The sequence below is a fragment of the Zootoca vivipara genome, chromosome 11 (genome assembly GCF_963506605.1).
Source record: "Zootoca vivipara chromosome 11, rZooViv1.1, whole genome shotgun sequence".
NCBI classification, from domain to species: Eukaryota; Metazoa; Chordata; class Lepidosauria; order Squamata; family Lacertidae; genus Zootoca; species Zootoca vivipara.
In genome coordinates, this window is record NC_083286.1 from 24249513 (window position 1) to 24261526 (window position 12014).

Genomic DNA, 12014 nt, shown 5'->3' on the forward strand with positions numbered 1-12014 from the left:
TCCTTTAGGCACCAGGCAAAAATCTTTTTCAGGCTTTTAAATATTGTTGACTGATCTTTCAGCTGCTGCTCTAACCTCTCTCCCCCCTTCTCCCCCCCCACCCCCGCAGCCTTAAGCATATATATATTTAACTGCCCTCACACCTGCTTTGATGAAGGAAGTTATACAAATGTTTTGCATAATTAACCGACTAACATTGCAATGCTCCCTTTTCACAACAACTGGTGCCCATGCTGGATAATTTTACATTTTTAAGCCTTTAGGCTATTTAACAGGGTTATACCGTCAAGTGCTTCAGAGTGTACCCTCCCATGTTGGTGTGAGGACAATGGGTTGTTATTGTTTTAATTTATCAATAGTGGTTAGGAGACTTGCCGCTGGGTGTGGAAGGAGGAAGAAATCAGGGCAGGATATGAATTGCTAAATGGAACAAGAGGAGTTGTTTGCTTTTTAAATGGAGCTACTCATTTAAATGTAAGGAGGTCAAGCAAGCAAGAAATGTCCAGGAGCCACATACTGCTAGATGGCTGCTTAGTGTGCATTAGGAAATTAAGTAGGTGAGGTAAGAGCAATTCAGCGTGAACGTCAAAGCACCATTGCTTTCTACCCTATCAGGCATGATTAAAAGGGAAGGATCTATCACTGCAATAATACCAAAGATTCAATTCCTTTAAGTGACCCTCGTCTACCTCTTCTATGTGGTACGGTTTTTAGTATGCATGAGACAATTTTTTTTGGGGGGGTGCACATGGTCCAGTGCCCCAAGGCTAGCAAATATAAACTTCCCAAAGGGGTGGTGCATCCTTATACTAAAAAAAAATCCAAAGAATCTTATCTTATGCAGCCTTTAGCAACATGCCTCTCACATTTGAAAACCTGCCCTAGTTTTCTTCTTGCATTTTGTCACCTCTAGGACATTTTTTCAACCTCACTTTCAAGGAGAACATGTGACTTTCATTTGGGCCAGCATTAATGCAAACCATTACATTTGTCTTCTTTCTTTTCTTTTATTTTATTTTCTTTTCTTTTCTTTTCTATCTTTCTTTCTTTCCTTCTTTCAAAAAGCCAAACTTTTATCTATAATTTCCTTTGTTCACACGGAGCACTTTTCTCGAGAATTTGCTCAAGAGTTAAATGGTTCAAAAATGATTAGGGCAGACATGTGTTTTACGTTATGCAGCTTTCGTGTGATTGGATGTTGATCCTTGTTTGTGTTGCTGTGTTTCAAAAGTCAGAATCTCAATGTCAGATTGCAGCTTAAGACACCACCTAAAATCATTCTTTTCTTCCCGTTTCTAGGCAGTTCCTAGGGCTGCAAGCACATTGCCACAACACTAGTCCAAACCTTCAAGCTTCTCCCTTGAATATTTCCATGTGTTGTCAATATATCTTGCTGTGCTTCAATACTAGATGATGTGTATATCTTTCAGTTCCCTAATGGGCCAGGATAAAGTCTGAGGATTGCAGATAAGATAGGAAGAGGACCTTAACTTCAGTGAGGTTTGGTATTGCATTGCATCCAGTGTTAGTCATACTTGGAGTAGACCCGCCATAATGAATAGGTATGTCTAATTAAAGTCCATTAGTTTCACTGGGTGTATGCTGAGTAGATTATTGTTACAAAGGGGTGTCTTTATCAAGGTGTACTGGGAAGAAGGAGGAGGAGGAGGAGGAGGAGGGAGGAAAAAGACAGAGATCCATCTTGGGCAGAATGGGAGAGATGCCTTGGATTTCAGTGCTATACCACTATGGGGAACAAGTCCGTCTTAAGACAACTGTGCTGTAAGAACTGGACTCTCTTCAGCCTAACTCAGGTGTAAGTATGTGAATAAATCATATTTCTTAAAGCTACAACAGTCTCCGCTACATCCTGATTCTCAAAGGAACACAGACCCTGGATGAGTACTTGGAATCCCTCTGGGCTCTTGCCACAGCTCAGCCGAGATTGGGGGTGGTGCTGAACTTTTGAAACATTATTTTTGGTGTAAAGAAAGGCATGATGACTAAAGGGTTAAACTATGGTTATCTTAGTTTCCAGAGTAGTGTGGTTGAATCTTAGAGTTTAAGGTGTGCAATTGTAATGGTCTGCTTGCATGATGTGATATTACTGAGATGGAAAATGCCTGTCTCTGGAAAGAGTTTTCCAGAAGGCCGCAAGAAAGAGCCATACAATGATATTGGATTCTCAAAGCAGTTGGTCTCTCGGATTAGTCAGTGCCTGGATAAGTGTCTGAAGGAAGAATGGGTTAAGTATTAGCAAATACATTAAAAAATAAACAAATCTAGATGACTAAATCATGCACCCTACTGAGTCATAAGCAAAGGGGGCGTCTTGTTTCCAGCATGAATGAGACAATGCTTTTACAGCGCAGGTATTTTTGTTTTCCCGTAGGCCTGGATGGATCTGCCATAACTGGGCCTGTATGTTTCTCCTCTGTCCAATCTGAATTTCAGTTCTACACATTTCTGCAGCAATTTGCATTTTTTGTTTAAAAAAGATCCTTATGAATATTCAGCAGACTTTTACAAACACAAGATAAGAAGAGCCTTCTGGATCAGGCCACTGACCCCTCCAGCATCTTGTTCTCACAGTGGCCAATCAGGTGCCTATGGAAAGCCCAAAAGAAGGACCTGAGCAAAATAGTTGATGAATTTCTCCTAATAAACCCATTTTATATGTGATTTGACCTATTATACGTACATATTTTTGCAAAGTGGTTTTCCCTTACAATGCATTGTTGCATGTTCTTATCACTAATATATGCGTTTTACACAGACTTTACCCTAGTAATGTATTTTTGTAAACATTACTTGGCTGAAGAGCTACACTGCAGAATTATAAGAAGTGCAAATTTCAAAGGATCTCTGCTTCGGTTTACATATTGTTTTGGAAAGTCCAAATTTAGTCAGTTTCCCTTTACTGAATAAAATTTCTCCTCATCCCTAGTTTTCAACAGTTCTCATCGAACAATATTGAAGTAATCCACTTTAGGCGGAACCGGTGAGGTGAGGAAGAATGTGTTTCCCTCTTGCAGCAGGAAAGTTCAAGTAGAAAATTACTTGCTTCTTGGTCAAAATATTTCAACCCCTGTTATTAAAGAAAATATTCTGTTGCAGGAACATAGGAGCTGAGTCTGTCATTGAAAACGGTGGCTTGTCAAGTGGCACAATCCCCATCCCCCACCCCATAGTGGACCCAATCCACTGTGCTGGGAAAATCAAAACCAACTGAGCTTAGCACTGACCCCTTCACATCCTTGTTAGAGGATAAATATGGTTTCCATAAGAAGGACAGAGATTTGGAAGTCACACGGCAACAACAGGAAGCACCATATCAACTCTTTGATTGACTGGAAAATATGAAGGTGCTTCATGGGTTAAGTACAGATAGACTTTAGTAATATGTTAAATTGTGGGGGAGCCATTCGTTCACACTGGTTTGGGGCTCATATACATTTTTACCCCCCTGCTTTTCTCTGTTTCTAAAAAAACCCTGTGAACTGTGTGTCATTTTGAGTGTATGTGTTGCCAGAGACGAGGGCTGTACAGTGGTACCTCGCAAGATGAATGCCTCACGCAACGAAAAACTCGCTAGATGAAAGCATCTTGCGATGTTTTTGGTGACTCGCAAGACGAAGTTTTCAATGGCCGCACTTTGCAAGACGAAGTTTTTCGGTGGGTTTTTTCCCCACGGCAACCCGCGCTTTGCAAGATGAAATTATCGCTAGACGAAGCGACTCGCGGCACGAATTAATTTCGTCTTGCGAGGCACCACTGTATATTGCAATGCAGAGACAACTGCATTCCTCATGGGGTTTCTGTCTGTGGGAGGAAAGAACAGTCACTGCTTAGAGGAGTGGGTACATTTTACTCAACTGAAATACTATGGAGCACTTTACAGAGCAGAGAGGTACAGTTAAGCACACGTTGAGGGTCCAACTTGTGACTTGATTTTGGTGACACCAGCATCTGCTGTAAAATTCAGGTTTTGCCCCCATTTCAACTTCATTCCAGAATGCAGCCTACTTGCTCTACCCCACTGATGAGGTATAACACCCATCAGTAAGCTTGAAATGCAGACAATGAATTTCCAAAACGGGTACTTTGAATACAGTGCATATTATTTCCTTTTATCAACTTCAGGCATTCCCTTTTCTGCCAAAAAGTCCCCCCCACCCACCCACTTCTTTTAAGAAAGTTGTACAATTTTACAGTGGAAACTTTCTCACTAGCTTTAACTATGGAACAACTGCTAGAGAGTCACACAGAAGAAAGATCTGCCAGTTTCCTTTTTTAAAATCCTGCCCCGTAGGATGCATAAAAATGGAAAGGAAATGTTGTCATTCCTACCAGCTTGTTTAAATCAGCTTATGTGCTCATTATTGATCTCTGTTTGGAAGGGGGAGATGAGGGGAAAAGAGAGAGTGCTTGCCAATACATTTTACACAAGATTAAATTTGGAAATACAAATATTAGTTTTCACCCTTAACTTTCAGCAGTTAATATGAGGCAACTACTTGTATTATTTTTCTTGCTATTAAACTTAAAGACAGGTGCAAAATCATAAAAAAGGTTGCTGGTAAAATGGCTCACTGGTTTCATCTTACAACTTTCAGTAAGTACTTGCCTCTGTTATATGACTTTTCTCTATGGTTCTTCAATTTTTTGTATTCTTTCTTTCTTTACAGTGTAAGCCTATACATGTCTCACAGAAGTAAGCTTCATGGAACCCCATGTGACTTACTCCCCAGAAAGTGTATATAGGATTGCAGCCAGAATTTAACTATGAAAATCAATCCACATTGCTTATGATCCTAATGTAGAAACATGCATCAGGTATGATAGCTTTGGGTTTCAAACAGTCATAGTAGAATTATGGGGGTAGTTTTCCAGTAAAAACATTACCATTTAAATGGCAATTTGTTAGTTTTAAGGGGTAGATACAGAATGTGTCACTAAAGGGTTCTTCACAGAGTAACCACAGTGAAATGACTCACACACTCCACTCCACACGTCCGCTAATGTTTAGGTGAGGGGAGGTTGTATCTCTCAGCCACATTCAGACATTGTTGCCCCTTCTCTGTGCACCCAATGAAGACCTGAATGGGAAGCAGGTCAAACTTGTGTTTCCTCAGTGCACATCACTGAGAGTGCTAATTGTACAGGACATCTGATCACATGGAGTAGCCATTGTGGAAACAGTTGTTTCCCTCTTCAGACCTGAATGTACCAGGGTCAGCGGACCAGGAGGCATTAGCCTGAAAGCAAAAAAATGCCTGAGTATGACTAGCTGGCATTCAAGAGTCATTCTTGTCAGGGCATCTGTCTCAGGGTAAGAGATCTGTGAGTTCACCCCTTGACCCCTTGCAGTCTTTTTTTTCCTAGAAGACAAACACAAGCCCTACACACATCTTGCAACCCAAACCTATGCATATTCTGCTCACAAGTTTTAGCTTTGTCATGCTGGCCACATGACCCGGAAGCTGTCTGCGGACAAACGCCGGCTCCCTCGGCCTATAGAGCGAGGTGAGCGCCACAACCCCAGAGTCGGACACGACTGGACCTGATGGTCAGGGGGCCCTTTACCTTTACCTTTTATGTATTCCTCATAACCTATCCCCAGGAACACTAATCCAGCAAACGTTTCGATGAAAGTAGGATTTGTGACAATCTAGCCCCTTTAGATAGACAGTTGTTGGGTGAAGTCCAGTACTGTTCTTCCACCCATGGACTGGCTTTTGATCCAGTGGGGGTGTCCGGTAATGGAAGAGGGAGGGAAGCAATGACCGTCTCTCCCCATATGAACCAACCTGGACCCTATGACCACAATCTGAGGCTCTTCTTTGTCTGCCTCCTTCATGAGAGGTCCAGAGAGTGGCAACAGAGAATGGGTCTTGTCTGTGGTGGCTCCCTGTTTGTGGAATGCTCTCCCCAGGGAAGCTCGCATGACACCTTTGTTACATATCTCTAGGCACCACACAAGAACTTTCCTCTTGCCCCAAGCCTTTGGTGAATTAATCCATCTATGTTTTGTTTTTTAATTGGTGGTGGTGGTGGTATTGTTATTGCTTGTTACTATGTTATGTATGTTTTTTATATTTTTAATCACCCTGTGATCATCAGATGGATGGCAGTATAGAAATTTAATCTAATTTTATCCTCATCACCACCATCCTATTTCCCCTTCTTGCTGCAACCTCCTCAGCCCCCCAAAACAAATTCCAGAGAATTGGGGAACCTTCCAGAACAGTGTGGAAGGTGGCGGAGGTGCTGCAGGTTATGGGGGGGGGAGGGAGGGAATAAAAGACAACACCCTCTACTCTTTTTTAAAAGTCTCTGTTTGATCAAAATGGAATGGAACAGTAGGACTAGATTTTACCCACTATTTCCAATGCATGGGTGCTGTGATTCTCTCTCAGTGGGTTTGATCAAATATGCCCATAAGTCAAGTGTTAGTGGATTTCAGTCAGGCTTAAGGGTACAAACCAATGCAAGTCTAGTCAAAAGTAAGCCCCATTGAATCCAATGAGCCTTCCTGTCTGGTAAGAGTGCATCACACCCTATTGTCATAGCTGCCAAGTTATCCCCTTTTTAAAGGGAAATTCCCTTATGCTGAATAGGCTTCCTCGTGAGAAAAGGGAAAACTTGGCAGCTATGCTATGTGTGCCTAAGTATATTGGTGGATTAAGGCAGAACTGTTTAAGATGCAAGTCATTTAGCAGCTGTATAACATCATTTCACACAGTAGCTATTGGATCACATTAAAATATATGTGCTATTTCCTGCCCTACCTTTGGGACGCAGATGTATCCAATTAGTCAGAAAGGCTGCCCAAAAGATGTTTTCATCCTGTAACCCTTCGCGGCATCTTTGAGCCTGAAGCCAATTTGCACCTGTTGAACTATGTCAAAGGATTTTAAAATGGAAATAACAGCATACCCTTGACCGCAGTGGCATGAATTGCTCTAGTAGAATTGCAAATGAACTTGTGTACATGCCGGCAGTTAAGGCACTATTGATATCGGGATGTAAAAAAAAGAAAATAATGTGAATATAAAGTGGGTTATGACTTGCTGCTGCCAATCAAGGTTATTTGTGGGTTACTGCCAGGACAGTTTATGTATGCCTGATTGATCAAATAAGGCAAGATTGAGAATGTAGAGTGTGGGGAGGGAAAAGGTAAACAAGCAATCAATAGGGAAGGCTGTTAGAGAACTATTAAACAAGCAGTAGTTAAGGCTGGAAAGCTGCCATGATGGAATGACATTGGTTTCATCGCTAGTAGCAGTTAACATGATGTGTGTCGATGCAAAAGTGGGTATGTAGCCTGTATGTATATGCATGGCATTGCTTTTGGACAGCCTCTTATTTTCTAAGTAACCAAATCTTAGGTTTTTGTTTCACATGTTACATCTCGATCCAGCCAGTCACTGTGCAGAGACACATTCCTTGCAGGATCCACCATACACCTTTGAAACCTGGTAGAGCCATGGCCCACAGAGCAACTCATTGTTTGCACTTCTTCAATGGCCCGGCTCTGATTATAGTTCCAAGAGCCATTACACTGCTAGGAAAGAGATAGAGATTTTCCAGTGAAACGAGTCACTTAGCCGGCACCTCGTCAAGGTTTTCTTTATTTAGAGGTTATTTAGAGATATTATGTCTTTTCTATATGAAAGTTTCTTTGGGGAAATTTAAACCTATTATGTTTCTTTGAGTAATCATTTGTTGAGTTTTAGTTTTATTCAGAGGGCCTTCTCGGTGGTGGTGCCCGCCCTGTGGAACGCCCTCCCATCAGATGTCAAAGAAAAAAACAGCTACCAGATTTTTAGAAGACATCTAAAGGCGGCCCTGTTTAGGGAGGCTTTTAATGTTTAATAGATTATTTTATTTCATTTTTCTGTTGGAAGCCGCCCAGAGTGGCTGGGGAAACCCAGCCAGATGGGCGGGGTATAAATAATAAATTATTATTATTATTATTATTATTGGAAGTCCATAAACTAGAAACTACTGCTAGCGTGAGGGAAAATAGAACGGGATAAGAAAGAATGCAAGTGCTATAAAATGGCTTGGAACATCAAAAAAACTACTTTAAATGTTCCCAAGGGTTTAGGCATGCTCCGGATGATTTGTTTAGCTGAATTAGCAGACACATGTACCTAATACTATGGTTACAGCCACACCATACATTTAAAACACATTTAATGCCCTCCAAAAAGAATAAACAGAATAGTAGTTTGCTAAGTGTGCTGATAATTGCAGCTCTGTGACAGGGTAGACTACAGTTCCCATAATTCTTTGGGAGAAGCCAGGTTCTTTAATACAGTGGTACCTCGGGTTACAAACGCTTCAGGTTACAAACTCCGCTAAGCCAGAAATAGTACCTCAGGTTAAGAACTTTGCTTCAGGATGAGAACAGAAATCGTGCTCCGGGGGCGTGGCAGCAACGGGAGGCCCCATTAGCTAAAGTGGTGCTTCAGGTTAAGAAGTTCCCAAAGTGTGTTGTTCTGTGGCAAAGGTAGCTTCTGTATGAGAAACCCAAGCCTCCTTGAGCTCATGAAATTGGTGCAAGGTTCTAAGCATACTTCAATTATTATTTTGGTTACATTATATAAAAAAACTGAAACGATCCATTAATAAGCACATGCCTTGGTTCTAAATCCAGGGCTTTAAAAGGCGTACACAAAGATTTCTGCAAGCAAATGCTGTCCATTAAACGTATTAGGTGGGAGGAAGTCTCCACATTGAGTGCGACAAGCATCATAGCAAATGGTCATGTGCAAATATGCCAAGGTCAGAAACTGTGGAATTATTATTATTATTATTACTCTTACTCTTACTATCCATTTATACCCTGCCTTTGCACAAAAAGTACTAAAGTACTCAAGGCAGCTCACATAAAATCAGCATAGTACAAAATAAGATACAAATGCAAGCTAAAAAAATAAGGCAAAACAACCCAACCCAAAACACTTAAAATTACAAAAAACATTTGTTATTTGTTAGATTTCTGTCCTGCTCTTCTTCCCAAAGAAGCCTCAAGTGGCAAACATCGAAATGCTAAAATACAATTAAATAATTTCAATAACATTTAAGAAGAATTAAAAAAAACCATTTGGAACACCTAACAACTTTTAGAAGCCACCACCGTTGCTAATTCAAGGTTGGCGGGGAAGGATATTTTAAAAGCAGGACACACAATAAAAGAAATTGAGAGCCATGAGATTGCACTGCCTGTCCCACCTTTGGCTCAAATTTCTCCCACTGGCCTTAAAAGTGTTTAACTTATCCCTTTCCCAATCTTGCTACATTTGCCAGATACCTTCTCTGATAGTAGTTGATACCCCATGAACCATTCTCTCTGCTTAGCAGAACAGTGGTGGCACATGCTGGATCCAGGTTATAGTTTAGGCTAACTGGTCAAATGAAGAAGTAACTAAATAACTATATTCAAGAGCTTCACTGAACTTATATCTTAATTGCACAAGAATTTGACCATGTGCCCAATATATTTCAATTTTTCTAAAACCTCCTTAGGAACAGTGAAGATACAGGGCAGTCTTATAGATAAAATGCTACAAATTGGGAGCCTGATTTGGCTGATAATTATCATTATTAATAATAGCAGCAGTGGTCACCTTTTAGATATGTTTTAATGATAGGTTTTACAAACCTACGCTAAAAATAGATTTTTAAACAGTACCAAAAAACCCCCCTCTGAATGTAAGTTTAAAACCAACACAAAATAAACACATAAGGTGAATATTCATCCATCTAGAAAAGCTTCTCTTGAATTAGATATACAGCATGCAGCCAGACATTTCTCTGATTATAGGGTTCTGAAAAATATAAGGCCCTTACAGGAGGAAAATAATGCATCTATCATTATTTTAAAGAACACTTTTTGTTACCTCCTTTAAGCATTGTGAGCTCAAGTGTAAAAAAATTGATTTAGATAAATTTCCCAATGGCCTCAAAACCTATATCTCTCTCCTGTTTATGTGCAAAGAATATTTATTTAATTTTGTCCACTGACACTATAATCCTATATAATAATGTCCAAGTTGTCCCTGCGTCCAAGCTGTCCCGTGTGTCCCTGGGTCACTGCGCATGTGCCCCAGGGATACAGGGATTGGACAGCAGAGACTGCACGCGCGCACTCTCCCCCCCCCCCCCGCCTCCTCCAACCGCCGCTCCCGCCGGACACCGCCTCACTGCAGGGCACGTCAGGGAAGCGAGGGTGGAGGCTGGCGAAAGCCTCCTCACAACCCTCCCTGGCCGTGAGGAGCGGCGGTTGGAGGAGGCAGGGGGGGGAGAGTGCGCGCGTCCTTCCTGTTGGCGGCTGGGGGAGAGGAACGGAGGAGGAGAACGCAGCGCTTTCTCCTCCTCCGTTCCTGTCCCCCTGCTGCCGACAGCAAGGACAGGTCCCAGGGTTCGGAGAAGCGCTGCGCAAGCGCTTCTCCGAACCCTGGGATGTCTCCTTGCTGTCGGCGGCTGCGGGAGAGGAACGGAGGAGGAGAACGCAGCGCTTTCTCCTCCGTTCCTGTCCCCCTGCCGCCGACAGCAAGGACAGGTCCCAGGGTTCGGAGAAGCGCTGCGCAAGCGCTTCTCCGAACCCTGGGATGTCTCCTTGCTGTCGGCGGTTGCGGGAGAGGAACGGAGGAAGAGAACGCAGTGCTTTCTCCTCCGTTCCTGTCCCCCTGCCGCCGACAGCAAGGACAGGTCCCAGGGTTCGGAGAAGCGCTGCACAAGCGCTTCTCCGAACCCTAGGATGTTCTAGCGCCCGTTATTAAACGGGCTGAAATACACTAGTATAAACATATTTTAAATGCATGTATATCAAAAAAGAAAGAAATGATACAGTATTGATTTTAAATTGTGTTAATAATTGGAATTCTCTCAGGTTTGATCACTTGCCTGATTATTTGTATGTGGCACTGACATGCGTATAGGCTGTAATTTAATGCTTAATACTGTGTTTGTTTTGTATTTAGCCATTCCCTGATATACTTCGTTTAAACAATAATGTGCTGATACGATTCTGTTTTATGCAAACTTTTCACTTTCATGCCTTATTCCCCAAACAGTATTTTTCTCATCATTTTCAGCACTTCTGTGAACACATTCAATTACACGATATGGGACTAATAAGTCCTTTGCGCCACAATACACACATTTGATATATGGTAGCTCTAATCATTTGCATTATATAATGTTTCTTTCACTCCACACTACATCAGTTTCATTGACAATGGTAATTTAAAAGCTAATAGAGGCCTTTCTTATCAGCTACACTTTGGAGCTCCAAAATGTTACGTTCCACAGTTGACAAAAAATGGATTTATTTGTAATATGTTTACCCAAGATTAACGGCAGCCATATGCAATAGCATTTTGTACACATCCAATAGTATCTTAAGGAGATTGAAAAAGATGTTCGCTAATCCTCTTTGCTTCATCTTTTGTGTGCCCAGCTTGAGATGATTTACGCTTCATGTGCTGAGGACCGTTTCTTCAATTATTTTTGTGGGCATGGAATTCCCACTCCCACCCCCCAAAAAATACCTCCAAGTGACTATGCACACATAGCAATGTCTATTGCAAAAAAAAAAAAGCAATCAAACCTGGCTTCTCACCAGCCCATGAACAGTTTGATGGCAGATAGCTGCTAGGCTTTCACAGATCTAGTAGAATGCTTGCCATGTATGTATCATAGCTGCCAAGTTATCCCTTTTTTAAAGGGAAATTCCATTATGCTGAATAGGCTTCCTCGTGAGAAAAGGGAAAACTTGGCAGCTATGGTATGTATATGTGCAGACAGAGCTTCCAGGAGTCACTTTGCACCTGCAGAAAGTAAAGTGGGATGTGGTATTCAGAATCAGCTTTGTGAATTTCAAACTTCTCATCTTGTGCGATTAGTCTCTAGAAATAGGCAAAAATCGTGAAAATTTAGCCTACACAGAGAAATTTTTTGCAACATGCCATTCTCATTTTCTGCTAACCTTTGACTCACTC